Source organism: Aethina tumida, chromosome 7 (assembly GCF_024364675.1).
Source record: "Aethina tumida isolate Nest 87 chromosome 7, icAetTumi1.1, whole genome shotgun sequence".
In the NCBI taxonomy this organism is placed as follows: domain Eukaryota; kingdom Metazoa; phylum Arthropoda; class Insecta; order Coleoptera; family Nitidulidae; genus Aethina; species Aethina tumida.
This window is the reverse complement of record NC_065441.1, coordinates 12,869,581-12,883,091: the sequence shown is the minus strand read 5'-3', so window position 1 is coordinate 12,883,091 and position 13,511 is coordinate 12,869,581.

Here is a 13,511-nt window from a genome sequence, read left to right as displayed (position 1 = left end):
AAAGATACTACAAATTAAGGTGATGTATAAACGCTAAGAAAGGAAATCGAATTTATCACCAATCCATATTAAGAATGTTCGAAGGTCATAGCGATATAAGAGGTCTGGGATTCCCCAAATATTGTTTCTCTTAATCAGAAGTGCAAATACGGAGAGTTACTTAATATAACATTTAATGAACCGCCCTCCAGCCAAATATGATTATTTTGGCACCGTCTGGACTACCTACTATTTAATAATAGAAGAGAAATTTATGTATTTAGTATTTCTTATGGAAATAAAAGAGATGTTAATCATTTTATGTTGGATTAGATATTATGTAGTTTCACCCATGCAATATGCGAGTCTATTTCTTCAAACCGGATGTTCCCCTTATCTAGGGAGCACTGCCCTCAAATATTGTATATTTCAAATTTATGACACATATTCAGAGATATGTATTGTGTCAATTTTTTATAAAGAACAATATGTTACTTACAATAATGGATAATGGAAACAATATATCTAGATAAAATGGGAATGTATGAATGTACTTTTAAAATAAGCAAAACATTAGTGTATCAAGAGAATATAGATAAATATTACATTGTTCTTTTACATACTTACATAGAAAAATAATATATAGTTACAATTGCAAGTAACAGGAAGGATTACACATACTATTTACCCGCAAAATAAAAGTTAAAACGACCCTTGAATATATCAAATTGACAATCATTTACTCATGTAATTTATAATAAATAAAACTTCTTTATTTGATCTTAAAAATATGCCTTGTCTATACAATGAATCAGAATCTCCGAGATATTATCGGTTATAGTAATTTGTCGTCTCTGGAAATATCCAGTTTTTGCTGTCAATTTAATGAATTGTCTCATTATTTATCTTTCAATAAGAAAAATGCAACCAGTTTGAGTCATGCTCACCTACAATGGTTAGTTTATTCGATTGCTGTAATTATTATCACTTTTTTTTGTCTGGTTTGTGTAATAATTTACAACATGAGTGCAAAACATTGAAAAAGCTTCGCATAAACAATCCACAAATTAGCTATTAAGTTAATTATGACATCAGTTCAACATTTTTTGCCATTAAAGGCTTTACTAAGGGGGAAAATTGTAAAGGTTTATTATCACTGCAAATAAAAACCAATATTTACTTTTTCGTGCCCTTTATTTACCTCTGTGGGAATTTTAATTATGCACGCCAGGAACAACCAGAAAAATATTTCGGCTTTGGATTTGTTCCAAGCGATCTTCGGGTTGCCAAATATAAGCCACTTTGGCCGATACAAACCGTAAAACGGAGCATGACTAATTAATTTGGGATTCTCCCGGGAACCCAACTAACGAAAATATTCCACGGCCTTCCGAAGGGCGCGACTAAAATATCCACGGTCAATCAATGGCAGCATTTGATCATACCACCTTCACGGCATTGGTTGTCTCGGATATATGTATCACAGAAATGTCCCATATTGGTCACAATATTTCAAACGTTTTGTGACTTATCTGTGATATCACAAAAACATCTCAAAGTTACAAGGAAAATATAATATTTGTGAGATATATCGGAAATGTCTCAGAATGTTCGTATGTCTGAAGCATTATCATCTAGGTTCAAATGTTTATAAAAACCTAGTAAGAATTTTATTTTTTAACTTTTGTTGTCCTATGGCTTATTCGTTATAGGACATAGAATGGATAGATATTAAAACTATAGGAAACAGAAAGCGCCTGAATAAAAAATATTTACTATAATAATAAACACCCAATGATGGCACAAATAACTATAAAATATATACAGATCGAAAAGCGTTTAATCTGTCTGAAACTTGAGAGAGACGTCATGTAAGTCTCCAGATTGCTCCATAGTGGGAGACTTTTTCTCTCTCCTTCGTGCATAATGTCTCTCTCAATATTCAGATGGATCAAACGCTTTTTAAATTGTATATATTGTATGTATTCAACATATAAATTGTATTACAATTCACATATTGAAACGAGAGTTTTGGAACTCATTTTTAACCTTTTTATCATTGGTTGTACTTCACCGACCACTATAGACAAAGAAGTTCTTCTTAATAACACATATAATAGGTTGATTATTTTGGCAACTGTCAATGTTTAGACGAACAACAAACCCACCTATCTTTATAGTTGTTTTGAAGTGCAGTTTTTTCTAAAACATACATGCGAGGTCACATTTATGGCGACTTTATTTTTTGCCAAAGTCTACGATTTGTTAATAAATAACATGTTTTGAATAACTCGAATGAAATTGCATGTGGGCAAAAATCCATTAGTATTATTACAGGAAACGTATTTCAGACACTAAAATCGTTTGAATATGCACATTTTGTTGACATGTAATGCGTAAACATATGAGGAAACAGGAAAAGAAAATTCATCATAAATTGCACTATTCTATTTGCAATGACATAAAACGCGACCTTACACATGTAAATAAATATTCCACAGTAAAAACCATAAATAAACAGATGATTTATATCGTGTACACGTCCTGGTGCAACGATTGTATAATAATTATGGCGCTTGTTTAAAATTGCACAATTATTTAAACCGTTTTCAATTTTAATTCATTAAAACATCAGTTGGAAGCTGCTCCATTCATTTAATCCCGTTTCAATGGAATCACTTGTTTGAATCAAAACAAGACCTTTTATTGGCTTCATTGTTTTTCCGTTTTGATTCCGTTCAGTTTATGTTGGAGGAAGTTGGATTGTCGAGGAGTTTTTTGTATTTTACCTTTGACCTTATTACGCAGATGCTTTATTAAATCGAAAGGAAGTAATTTTTCATGTTTGCACACAATACAAGCTGTATTTGCGATTGTCTGTCGGCGTATTCAACAAGCCAGCGGAAAATTACCGGGTCCGTTTGGCCGCCACACAACGCCGGTCGCGATATCGACTGACAAAAGTGCTGCACGTCTAAAAATAGCGAAGAACCATGTATACACACATTGCACGCAATTAAAACCGGTAGGTTTGTGCATGTGCGACGCATTGGAGTATGCAAATTAACCGGTGTTTATTTTAAGGAAACTACGACTGACCCATTTAATCATTGCCATGTTGAGGTGGTTATGATTTATCCATATGAGGTCCGGATTAGTCGGGTCTGGATGAATTCAGCTTCTAGACGTGGATGTTAGCCAAAGTCATGCGGTTTTGTTCGTGATTAATTAATAGTTATAATGTCTGGTATTATTATGTTTGAATTTAATTATTCATCGTGTCCAGATTAGACTTGTAACAAAGGGGGAATTAATTAAAGTTAGATGATATTATTGATGTGAAGATTAATTGTTTTAATTAAAAAGATATCACACATACTTGTTTTTATAAAATTATCAACTGCAAAACATGTTTTCCAATAACAAATTTATGTAATTAAAATTGTCCTCGTATTTTCAAATAAGTGTAATCTAGATGTTTTCTTTTTAAATGTTTAATTTTATACCGGCTCCCGATTTTATCTACTAAAGTTTACTAACTTAAAACAGATAAATCAATATTGATTTATTGAAGTTTAAATTCTAGAATGTTTTCTCTATACACAAAGCCAGTTTTAATGCATCTTTGTTATTTTTTGAGTTTTCAATGTTATATATTAAAATTTCAAATAGACTTTGTTCGTTAAAATGGAACTAAACTGTTTTTTTTTTCATAACCTAATCTGTATATGGGTATGAAAAATATTTGTACATGAAATTTAATGACAAAACAAAAACTATTGCCACATATAAACAGTTTATATATTTCGTTTCCACCCTCTTCAAACTGACTAGAAATTCTTTGTGTTCGTACTGAATAATGATGTTTTTTTTTGTATCTTCATTCAGATCCTGTATTTTAATGAAATTTACAAAAGCTAGTAAACTTATAATAAAATTTTTGATAGGACTTTTAATGACAAAAGAGTTCCCATCATATATAGATGATAGATCAATTTGAAGTTATAGAGTTTTATCTTTTTCAATGTTCAAAGTGGCACCCCTATTTTATTTTAAAAGAAGGTTGTGACAAAAAATATGATAAATGCCCCATGATAAATAATCAAATGTCTTGCTGCTCTTTTAATATTTAAATTAGTAAGAAAAACTGATTATTTTGATAATTTTATGACCCCTAACGGAAAACTCAAAAATAAACTAGTCAAATGAAATATCAATATATCACCTGGTTATTCACAGATTGTGGAATCAGTGCAGAGAAATTGGTATTAGTCATAGAAAACGATATACTGATCGTCAGAGACTGACTACTCCTCGAGAAGATCGATATTTGGTTCAGATGTCACTTCAAGAGTGGACAAGAATTTTCGTCAGTTAGGAAACCTTCACTGTATGGCCACAGGGATACATTTATACATAACAGACTTCATGAAGCCAATTTACATTCAAAACGTGCACCTGTTGTTCCTGATTTAACTAGAACACTCAAGAGAATGAGAAGAAACTTCACTAATGAACATATTAACTGGAACATGAACTAGTGAAGTCAGGTACTCTTTAGAGATGAATGCAGGTTTTGTTTAAGATCAAATGACGCACGACAAAAAGTCTATAGACGCTGAGGCGAACGATATTTGAATACAACTTTGGGAGAAGAGCTTTTGGAGGAGGATTTGTAATGGTATGGCGCAGTATAACTTCAAACTGACGGCCAGGCGATATACTGATGATATTCTGTAACCTATCGTATTATCTTTCATGAATCAGTATGGACCAAGTTTCACTTTACAAGATAAAGCAAGACTACACCGTGCCTGAGTTGTTCAACATTTCATTGAAGAGCATAATTTGGGGGTTATGGAGTGACCAGAGAATAGTCTCGATATGAAACCGAAAGAACGTATTTGAAACACATCACATCACGTAGCGTATGATTTTGAAGTGTGATTTAATTGTGATTAGTTTTTTTATTAATATTTTTCTACAACCCTTGTACAAAATAGTGAACCAAATAGCCACCCGGTACGTCCCTACTTATTTTGTAGTTTATTTGATGACTTAAGTAGAATTTTTTTCTACTGACTTATCGAGTGTGTGACTGTATTTTCAATTAAACTTAACATAAGCTAAGTGCATATAAATTCCGACAAGCTTTTGCAATGTAATATTTGAATATCAAGTGGGTGTAGACATCATTATTCATCGGCAACTGACCACTATGCATGAAATGACGTCAACCAGTATTTAATTTCAATTACCTGTAACCTAATCTTTGGTTTTCCTTAATCATCTTGTTACAGAGTTGGGATGTAATTGTTCAGTTGAATAGTTGAACCAATTTTAAATTACGTATGAGTATTAATAGTTTTCTTTTGGGAAAATTACCATCAACCAAGCACAAAACCTAATTCACATTAAGGCCATGAAATATTCAGTTTTAATTGGAAAGTGGCTCCCAGTGTCAAGGTCCCCGATTGATCAATTTACCTAATGACTCTATATTAAATTGGATGCATCAGCTGATGCCACTCAATAATCGTGTTAAATTTCATCCAATTTAAATCATTGTTTGTTCTGTTATATAGTTTTAGCGAATAATCATAACCATTTTCCCTTTTACACAAATTACGTGATTGTGTGAGATAATGATTAGATCCTAGAAATAAACGTGTCTATGTTCTCGTGCTCCACTAAAAATAGCAGTGTTATACCACACTCGAGTTTGTCTGGATTGAATTTCCGGCTTTTAGTAATATTCAGCGACTGCAATAACTAGAGCATTGTGTTTCACTATTAATTTAACGACGAACCACATTGAAGCCATTTTAGGTTTATATCAGACGAAAACTATTAACAATTTAGTACCCACAATATGAAACATGAACTAAATTGGATCATATTATTAGGTTTATGGTATGGCGCACTTAGTTTTTATAATGTTTCCGTTTCAGTATCAATTTATATATTACATAAATGCCTACAATTTTCTTACATTCACAATTAATTCCTATTTTGGCTTTTACCAATATTTAATTTTTTAAATATTGCCCCCTTTTTTAAATTAAAAAATAAAAGGTGACAATAAGTTTTATTATTCAGGATTCACATCCGACAGAAATAAATATCCAACATTGCAATAATGAATAAACTTAAAGCGAATGAATCAGAATGACGATTATAGATGGAATTTTAAAACGAATGGAAAAGTACTGAATAAAAATACCTGTCTTAGTTTTGCGAACATACTGATATTCGCAAAATTTCATTATAATTATTTATTCAACGAATTAAAATTAGTAGTGGATATTATCATAAAGGTAATGTGGAATTTTGATAAGGTAATTAAGTTAATATGAAACGATTAGATGTAGAATGTAATAAATAAAACATTTATTGGTCATTTTTTCCATTTGAATATCATGCAACGTTGATTAATAATTCCCCAGACTATTTTAATCAAATTTAACAATTGGCCTTGTCTAAATACAAATTGGGCTAAAACATTAAGATTGATGAAATAAAATTAAAAGTACAAAATTTTAAAAAAATATCAAGAATTTGTTACTTTGATTTAAAATAATCTTAATTAATTATATTAATTTTTTCAAGCACAATACTTTAAATTTTATAAATATAAATGAATAATTTTAAATCTGTTTCCTTAATTTTTTATCTTTAAATTGACTTTTTATAATTTTTTAGATATAAACTAATAATATTATTTTTTAAAATCTAATGGGTATTTTAAATTACATTAAATTAAATTAAGACCTTTATTTTTTTAATTTCATATGTTATTTTTAATTTTTTATCTTAAATTTTTTAAAATTTCACATTTAAATTATTAATTTCCATTTTTTAAATTCTAAAAATTTGAATTAATAATTTTGATTTAAAATAGAAATGATTATTTTTATTTTAAGCACAATTTTTTAAATTTTATAAATTAATAATTTTACTTATTTTTTGAATTTAATTGGTTGTTTTTAATTTTTTAAGTTTAATTTATTAAATTTTATAAATTTAAATTAACAATAATTTTATAAATTAATAATTTTTTTATTTTTATTGTTTAATTGGTTATTTTTATTTTTTAAGCACAATTCTTTAAATTATATAAATTTAAATTATTTTATTTTTATTTAAAAGTCTATTTTTATTATTTAAGCCTATTTTAAACACAATTTTTTAAATTACATAAATTTAAATCAACAGCTTTATTTTTTTTAATTTTATTGGGTATAAAAATATAATAAATAAAATTAATTTATTTTTTATAATTAATTTGTTAATTTCCATTTTTTAAATATTTTTAATATAAATAATAATTTTAATTTGAAATTAAATTAATTTTAGAATTTTGTAAATTTAAATAATACCGAAAAATTTAAAACAAAACCAGACTTGTGTACAAATAGTTTAATTTACATAAAATAAAAATTTTAAATAATAAAATGTATAGAAAAAAAAATTTATCAACAGTATTCTTTCACAATTTTTATTAAATTATTAATTTTAGACTGGGCCTCGTATATAATTAAAATATTTAATTTAAAATGATATAAAATATATAAAATAATTTCAATTGTTTTTATCTATTTAACATTGAAAATAAGAGTCCAAAATATTAAATTTAATTTTGTTTCTTTAATTCCGTTTAAAATAATCTTTAGTTTAATACAAATTTAAAATTAATTGCATCTTATTAATAATATTATAATTTTTTGAATTCAAAGAGTTGGAAAAATATTTTAAATAAAGTAAACTTAAAATTAAAAAAAGTCAATTAAAATATTTAATAGAAAAAAAAAATAAATAAAAAAAAAAACAAAGAATATGACTTTTTTAAAACAAAATTTATATAAATTATATAAAATCAATGTAATGCATGTCCAAAATATACAATATTAATTTTTGATTAGTTAAGATAAAACATGTTATATTAGTTTAATTAAAAAAGAGTATTTTTGTAAATCACATCATCCCTGCAAGTGATGTCAATGAATAAAATGTTGAGGTGTTTCTATGAATAGCAGTTTGTATTATCGTATATATGCTACCAGGTGCCAATGGAAAATTCCTAATCTGAAAACTATTTTTGCCGTCACTCTTGCAAATGGCAAAGGCATTTTTGCAACTCGATAAAAGGACGTGGATCGCTGGACTTTTCCATTGTTCACGCTTTCGCCGAATATAAAAATATTTTGCCACATTTAATTATAAATAATAATTAATGAATGTGCCTTATCTTGATGTAAACATTGCACTTCGATGCGTAATATGATTCAATACGTCGATTAGACGAATGTCGTCACGAATTCAACTGAATAAAATTTTCCATGAGCAAATTTTATTGTGCCTTATCTATTACGCTTGTTTAATATCAGATTTCAACAAATTGGAGTCTTGAAAAGTTTCGTCGGATACGTTGATTGTTGATATTGATACCTTTGATGGAAAATTTTCATCCATTCAAACGTTATCGATTGCTGAAACTAACCAAACCGCAGGACACTTAATATTTATTTATGTTTATGTTATAGGAAAAGATGCACGACATTTCAGTTTATTGTTTGTTCGATTGTGGTTTATGGAAATTAATAAAATTTTCCCACAGTTGTAACATTAATAATTGATGGAAAAATACATTTATTGTAATATTATGTTATTATTTTTATTGCATAAAAGTGAGAATTTTACTTATACTTGTTAAATTCAAAGAAATTTTATGTAACTATTTAGTGATTCTGGTAATATATTAATACTAAATTTATTTATTTATAAATTTATTTATTTATAAATTTATTTTTTATTAATAACTAAATTTTTAAGTATTTTTTAAGACAGGGCACAAATTTTATTAATAATTTCATTAAAAGTGTGTTTAACCTATTTTAAGAAAGGCAATAAAAATCTTAAAAAAATTAATAAACATTTTGTGTAAAATAAAATTCATTTAAATATTGTACATTTATATTTAATCTTATCATCCATTGTAATTTTATAGAATAATAAATACTATTAAGTGTTAAAAAAGTAATTTACATTTTTGAATCAGTTTTTATATTGCATATTAATATTTTTATATTAAACTCTATATAGTTTTTCTAACAAGTCCTTTTTTTCATTCTACAATTTTGGTTTCGTCGGTTTAAAAATCCAATGAAAAAATTAAGGAATATCTCATGAGAACTCCTCCTGCAATATTTTGAAAAAATGTCAATCATTAATCTGTGGTTAATTAATCATTAGAAGAGGGCTTGATATATTGGATTTCATCAAAAAATTTGGGCAAATGGATTCCAAATAAATTAAGTGTAGATAACGAAATTAGGCGTTGATAATCGTCAATTATCCTCTGCACGCAACACAAATGAGTCTTTCATTGATCGTATTGTTACATATGACGAAAATTGGGTTGATTTCAATTATTTTTGCCAGTCTGGACAATGGGTTGAAGTTGGTAAACTTGGTGGAGCAAAACTTTAATAAAGTCTCAACCCAAGAAAGATTTTGATGACTATATAGTAAACTGGAAGTGGAATTTTACATATTGAGTACCCAGCAAGAGGCTAAATAATCAATGCAACTAATTATTTGTCGTAAATTCTTCAACATCATCAAAAAGTTCTTTAGTCAATAGAAGTTTAGCTTTTTTATGGGCACTAAAGACCACATGTTGTATTAGAGACTTAAGGTAAGTTTATAACTCTATTTGAAAAGTTCCTCCTGATTCATCAATTGGTCCAGATACTTGTCCAAGTGACTATTATTTATTTTTGTCATTGTCCAATTTTTTACGTAACTGGTTTAAATCTGAAGAGGGTGACAAAATTCAGGTTGATTTTTCCTACACTTCGATTGACTGCCCACTAAGAGATCAAATGATCAATGCAACTATTTATTTGTCACAAATTCTCCAACTTTATTAAAAACGTCTTTAATTTATAGAAGTTTTGCTTCTTCATGAGTAAGACCACACGTCGTATTAGAAACTATAGTTGGAAAATTCCTCTTCATCCGTCACATGGTCCAGATACTTGTCCATGGGACTATGATTTATTTGTCTAATTTTTTATGTAATAAATGGTTTAAATCTGAAGAGGACGTCAAAACTCAGGTTGATTTTTCCTTCAATTCGATTGACTATCCACCAATGAGGAATCCAATTATTTATTTGTCACAAATTTCGTAACTTTGTTAAAAACTTCTTTAGTCAATAGAAGTGTTGCTTCTTCATTGGGACGCAACACCACATGTAGTAGAGACTCAAGGGAAGTTTCTAACTCTAATTGGGAAGATCCTCCTCACCCATCACATGATCCAGATACTTGTCCATGTGAATATTATTTATTTTTGTCATCGTCCATTTTTTACGTAATAAATGGTTTAAATTCAAAGAATAAGCCAAAACTGATCTTTCTTTCAATTTCAAGAACCCGAAATTTTTTTCTGACATGAATTTACTTGTAGAAAGTTGGAAAAAATTATTAAAGATTATTAAAAATAAGAAAATTTAATATAAAGAGTTTTATAATTCTTTTAGGCGATAAAAATCAATTTAACGGATGTGTAAATTCATGTTAAAAGAATTTTAAGAAATGTGAATATGAACTAAAATACCTAAATATTGCTCATTTACTGTTTAGTCACACCTTCCATTGTTAATTCCCTAAAATAATCCATCGATTTATAAATTTTTGAATAAATAAATTTGAATTATCATTTCTGGTTAATCTATTTTTTGCGCACAATTTCACACGTCAAAAATGCAAATGCTATTTTTACCGTCACAATATCACATTTTGTCACGACGCGCCGCGACGCAGTAGTAAAATAATGCAATTCGCGTGCATCGCATATAAATTTGTTTTCGCTAATTCGGGTCCAGTAAACACCATCCATTATGTAACAATACAGCGGCTCAATTTTTAGACGTACAAATAGAGCGTCACGCCAAAAATAATTGACCCATTGCCAATTTATTCGACAAAAAAAACTGCGCCCTTTTTATATATTTCTTAATTTAAATATCCAACAACAAAAATAATTGGCAACAAAATTGTGTGGCAATTGTCATTAACGCAATTGTCTTTGAATGATAACAACTAATTAACAATTAATTTCATTCTATATTTAAACGCTTATTTTCGTTTAAAACTCTATCGATAAAACATAATATCGAAACTAAAAATAGCACGAACTAGATATCGGTCCAACTGTAATATTTACATGCATTCCGTTATCAAACGTTTATTTGTGTTGTGCTTCGCATTTTTTTTTTCTGTGACGTTCGACGAGTACCACAAATGTGTAGGGCGATAAATTTCAATTTGTTGGCGTTTCAATATTAATCTGTTTGTTTCTGCCTGCGAATCGAATGTAAATTGACTGAATTGCCTGTCGAACGATTTTAATTTGGATGTGTTGTAACTGAAAATGTAATAATTATATGTAAATGTAATTCCAATAAATAAAATAAACGCAAGTATTTAAAGGATTTGATTGCACATGAATTAATCTAAATATGATATGAAATTCATTATTCATGTTATTATAAATTATTATAGTGACCATAATTATAGTCACATATTAAAATACACACCACTGCAATGTTTAGGGATAATTTAAATGTTTACGGTAATTTTATTTTAAACTGCGGTCTTAATTTAGTTTGAATATGAATACACAAAATTGATTAGTAGATTTTTGAAACAAATGAAAAAGCTGTGCTGTCAAAAGTTTATGACATTCCCGATTCGTAGCAGCTTCTCTACATTACGACGAACAACTCGATGTGAAAGAATTTACAAATTTAAATAAACTCACCATAGCAGTCACGAAGATGGGTCAAAATTGTAAAACATAAAAGATATTATACAAAATATTAAAGCTAAATTAAATAGCACAGATTTAATCAATAAAAATTTCTTTCAAAATTAAAGTTGCCATATTTATGTCCAGCTCAATTCAGAAAAAAAATGCTAGAACTAATTGTAATACTGTATAAAATACCATAGTAAATTAATATTATTAACTGTTCACAATAAATAAAAAAACTATAGTTAAAACATTTTAAGAATTTCCTATAATAATGACCACTACTGTATATTATTTATTAGTAACATTTTTAAAATGTGAGATTTTTTAATTTCATCTATAACTAGTGGAAAGTTTATGACCCTAACACCAAGTAGTTCTTTAATTAAATTATAGTTTTAACATTTGTTAAATACTTTAACATAAGTGCTAATTCTTAAATTATACTAATAAATATGAAGTTTTTAAGATACTTCCTTATTGACCAACTTTGAGGCCTTCAATTTATTACTACCTACTACTTTATTCCCAATTTTTTGGTAAATTCTTAATAATTTTTGATACTACCAACATATACATAAAATTTGGTTACAAACCTAACCTAAAAATAAGAATGTTATTTTTCTCTAATTGTCTAGTAACTTTTTCGTAATATGTTATTATTCAATGCTACCAACATATAACAATCTTTAAATATACAGGTTAGATATAAAATTAACTAACCTAAAATTAAAAATGTCCGCACTGCAGAAAAATAAACAAATGGATGCCAGTAAAGTGTGGAATTACATGAAAGGGATAGAAATGCAATTAATTACAGTAGAATAAAATGTCAATGAACTTTTTAAGTAATATAATTTTTAGTAACCAGTATAAACAAACAAAAATCGATTAACCTACTTTATTTCATTATAATACATATTATTTTACGTTTTCACGATAGTTGTAAATTTCTAATCTTCAACCAATTAGATTTTATAGCACAAATACTTTCACCTGGGTGCGCAAACCAAGTGTTTATAGCCTTTGGTGCACTAAACATGGATGCATTTACACAATTCCCAGCATCCAGTTGTATGTAAACAATTGTTGCACTATGACATGTTTATCCTACTGTTTACCTTTCAGTTAATTACTCTTGTACATGGTGTCAATTTACCCAAATGACAAATTTTAGATATAACCATACATGTATAAAAGTAAAAGAGTATGTTTATACAAACTAATGATAAAAGATCAAAATAAATATTCGTTTTATAATATTGGAACAGGAATCAAGGTTAACTTATATCGAAATTTCGTTGTTTTCGTGCTATTTATACCGCTAATTTATAGATTGGCTTGAATAATGTGAAAAATACTTTGCAGTTGGAAAACAGTTTGTTTACTACAAAAATGCATTACGCATTATGCTTCATCCATATTAACACCATCGATCAACTTACATATTTTTATCATAGTGTATCGGTTAATTTCTCTTCTACTTTATCATGCAGTCAAATAATAAACAGGTCAGTTCTATTATTGCCACCATGAATAAATAATAAATAAAAAAGAACAGTCTAACAGTTAATTCTATTATTGGGATTACGATCGATAATTGAGCCTAATACCATTGAAAACATGATAACAATTGCTAATCAGAATCTCAGACAAAAATTGGAAGAACTGACAGAAAACATGGGGTTATTCCACGTTTCATTAGCAACATG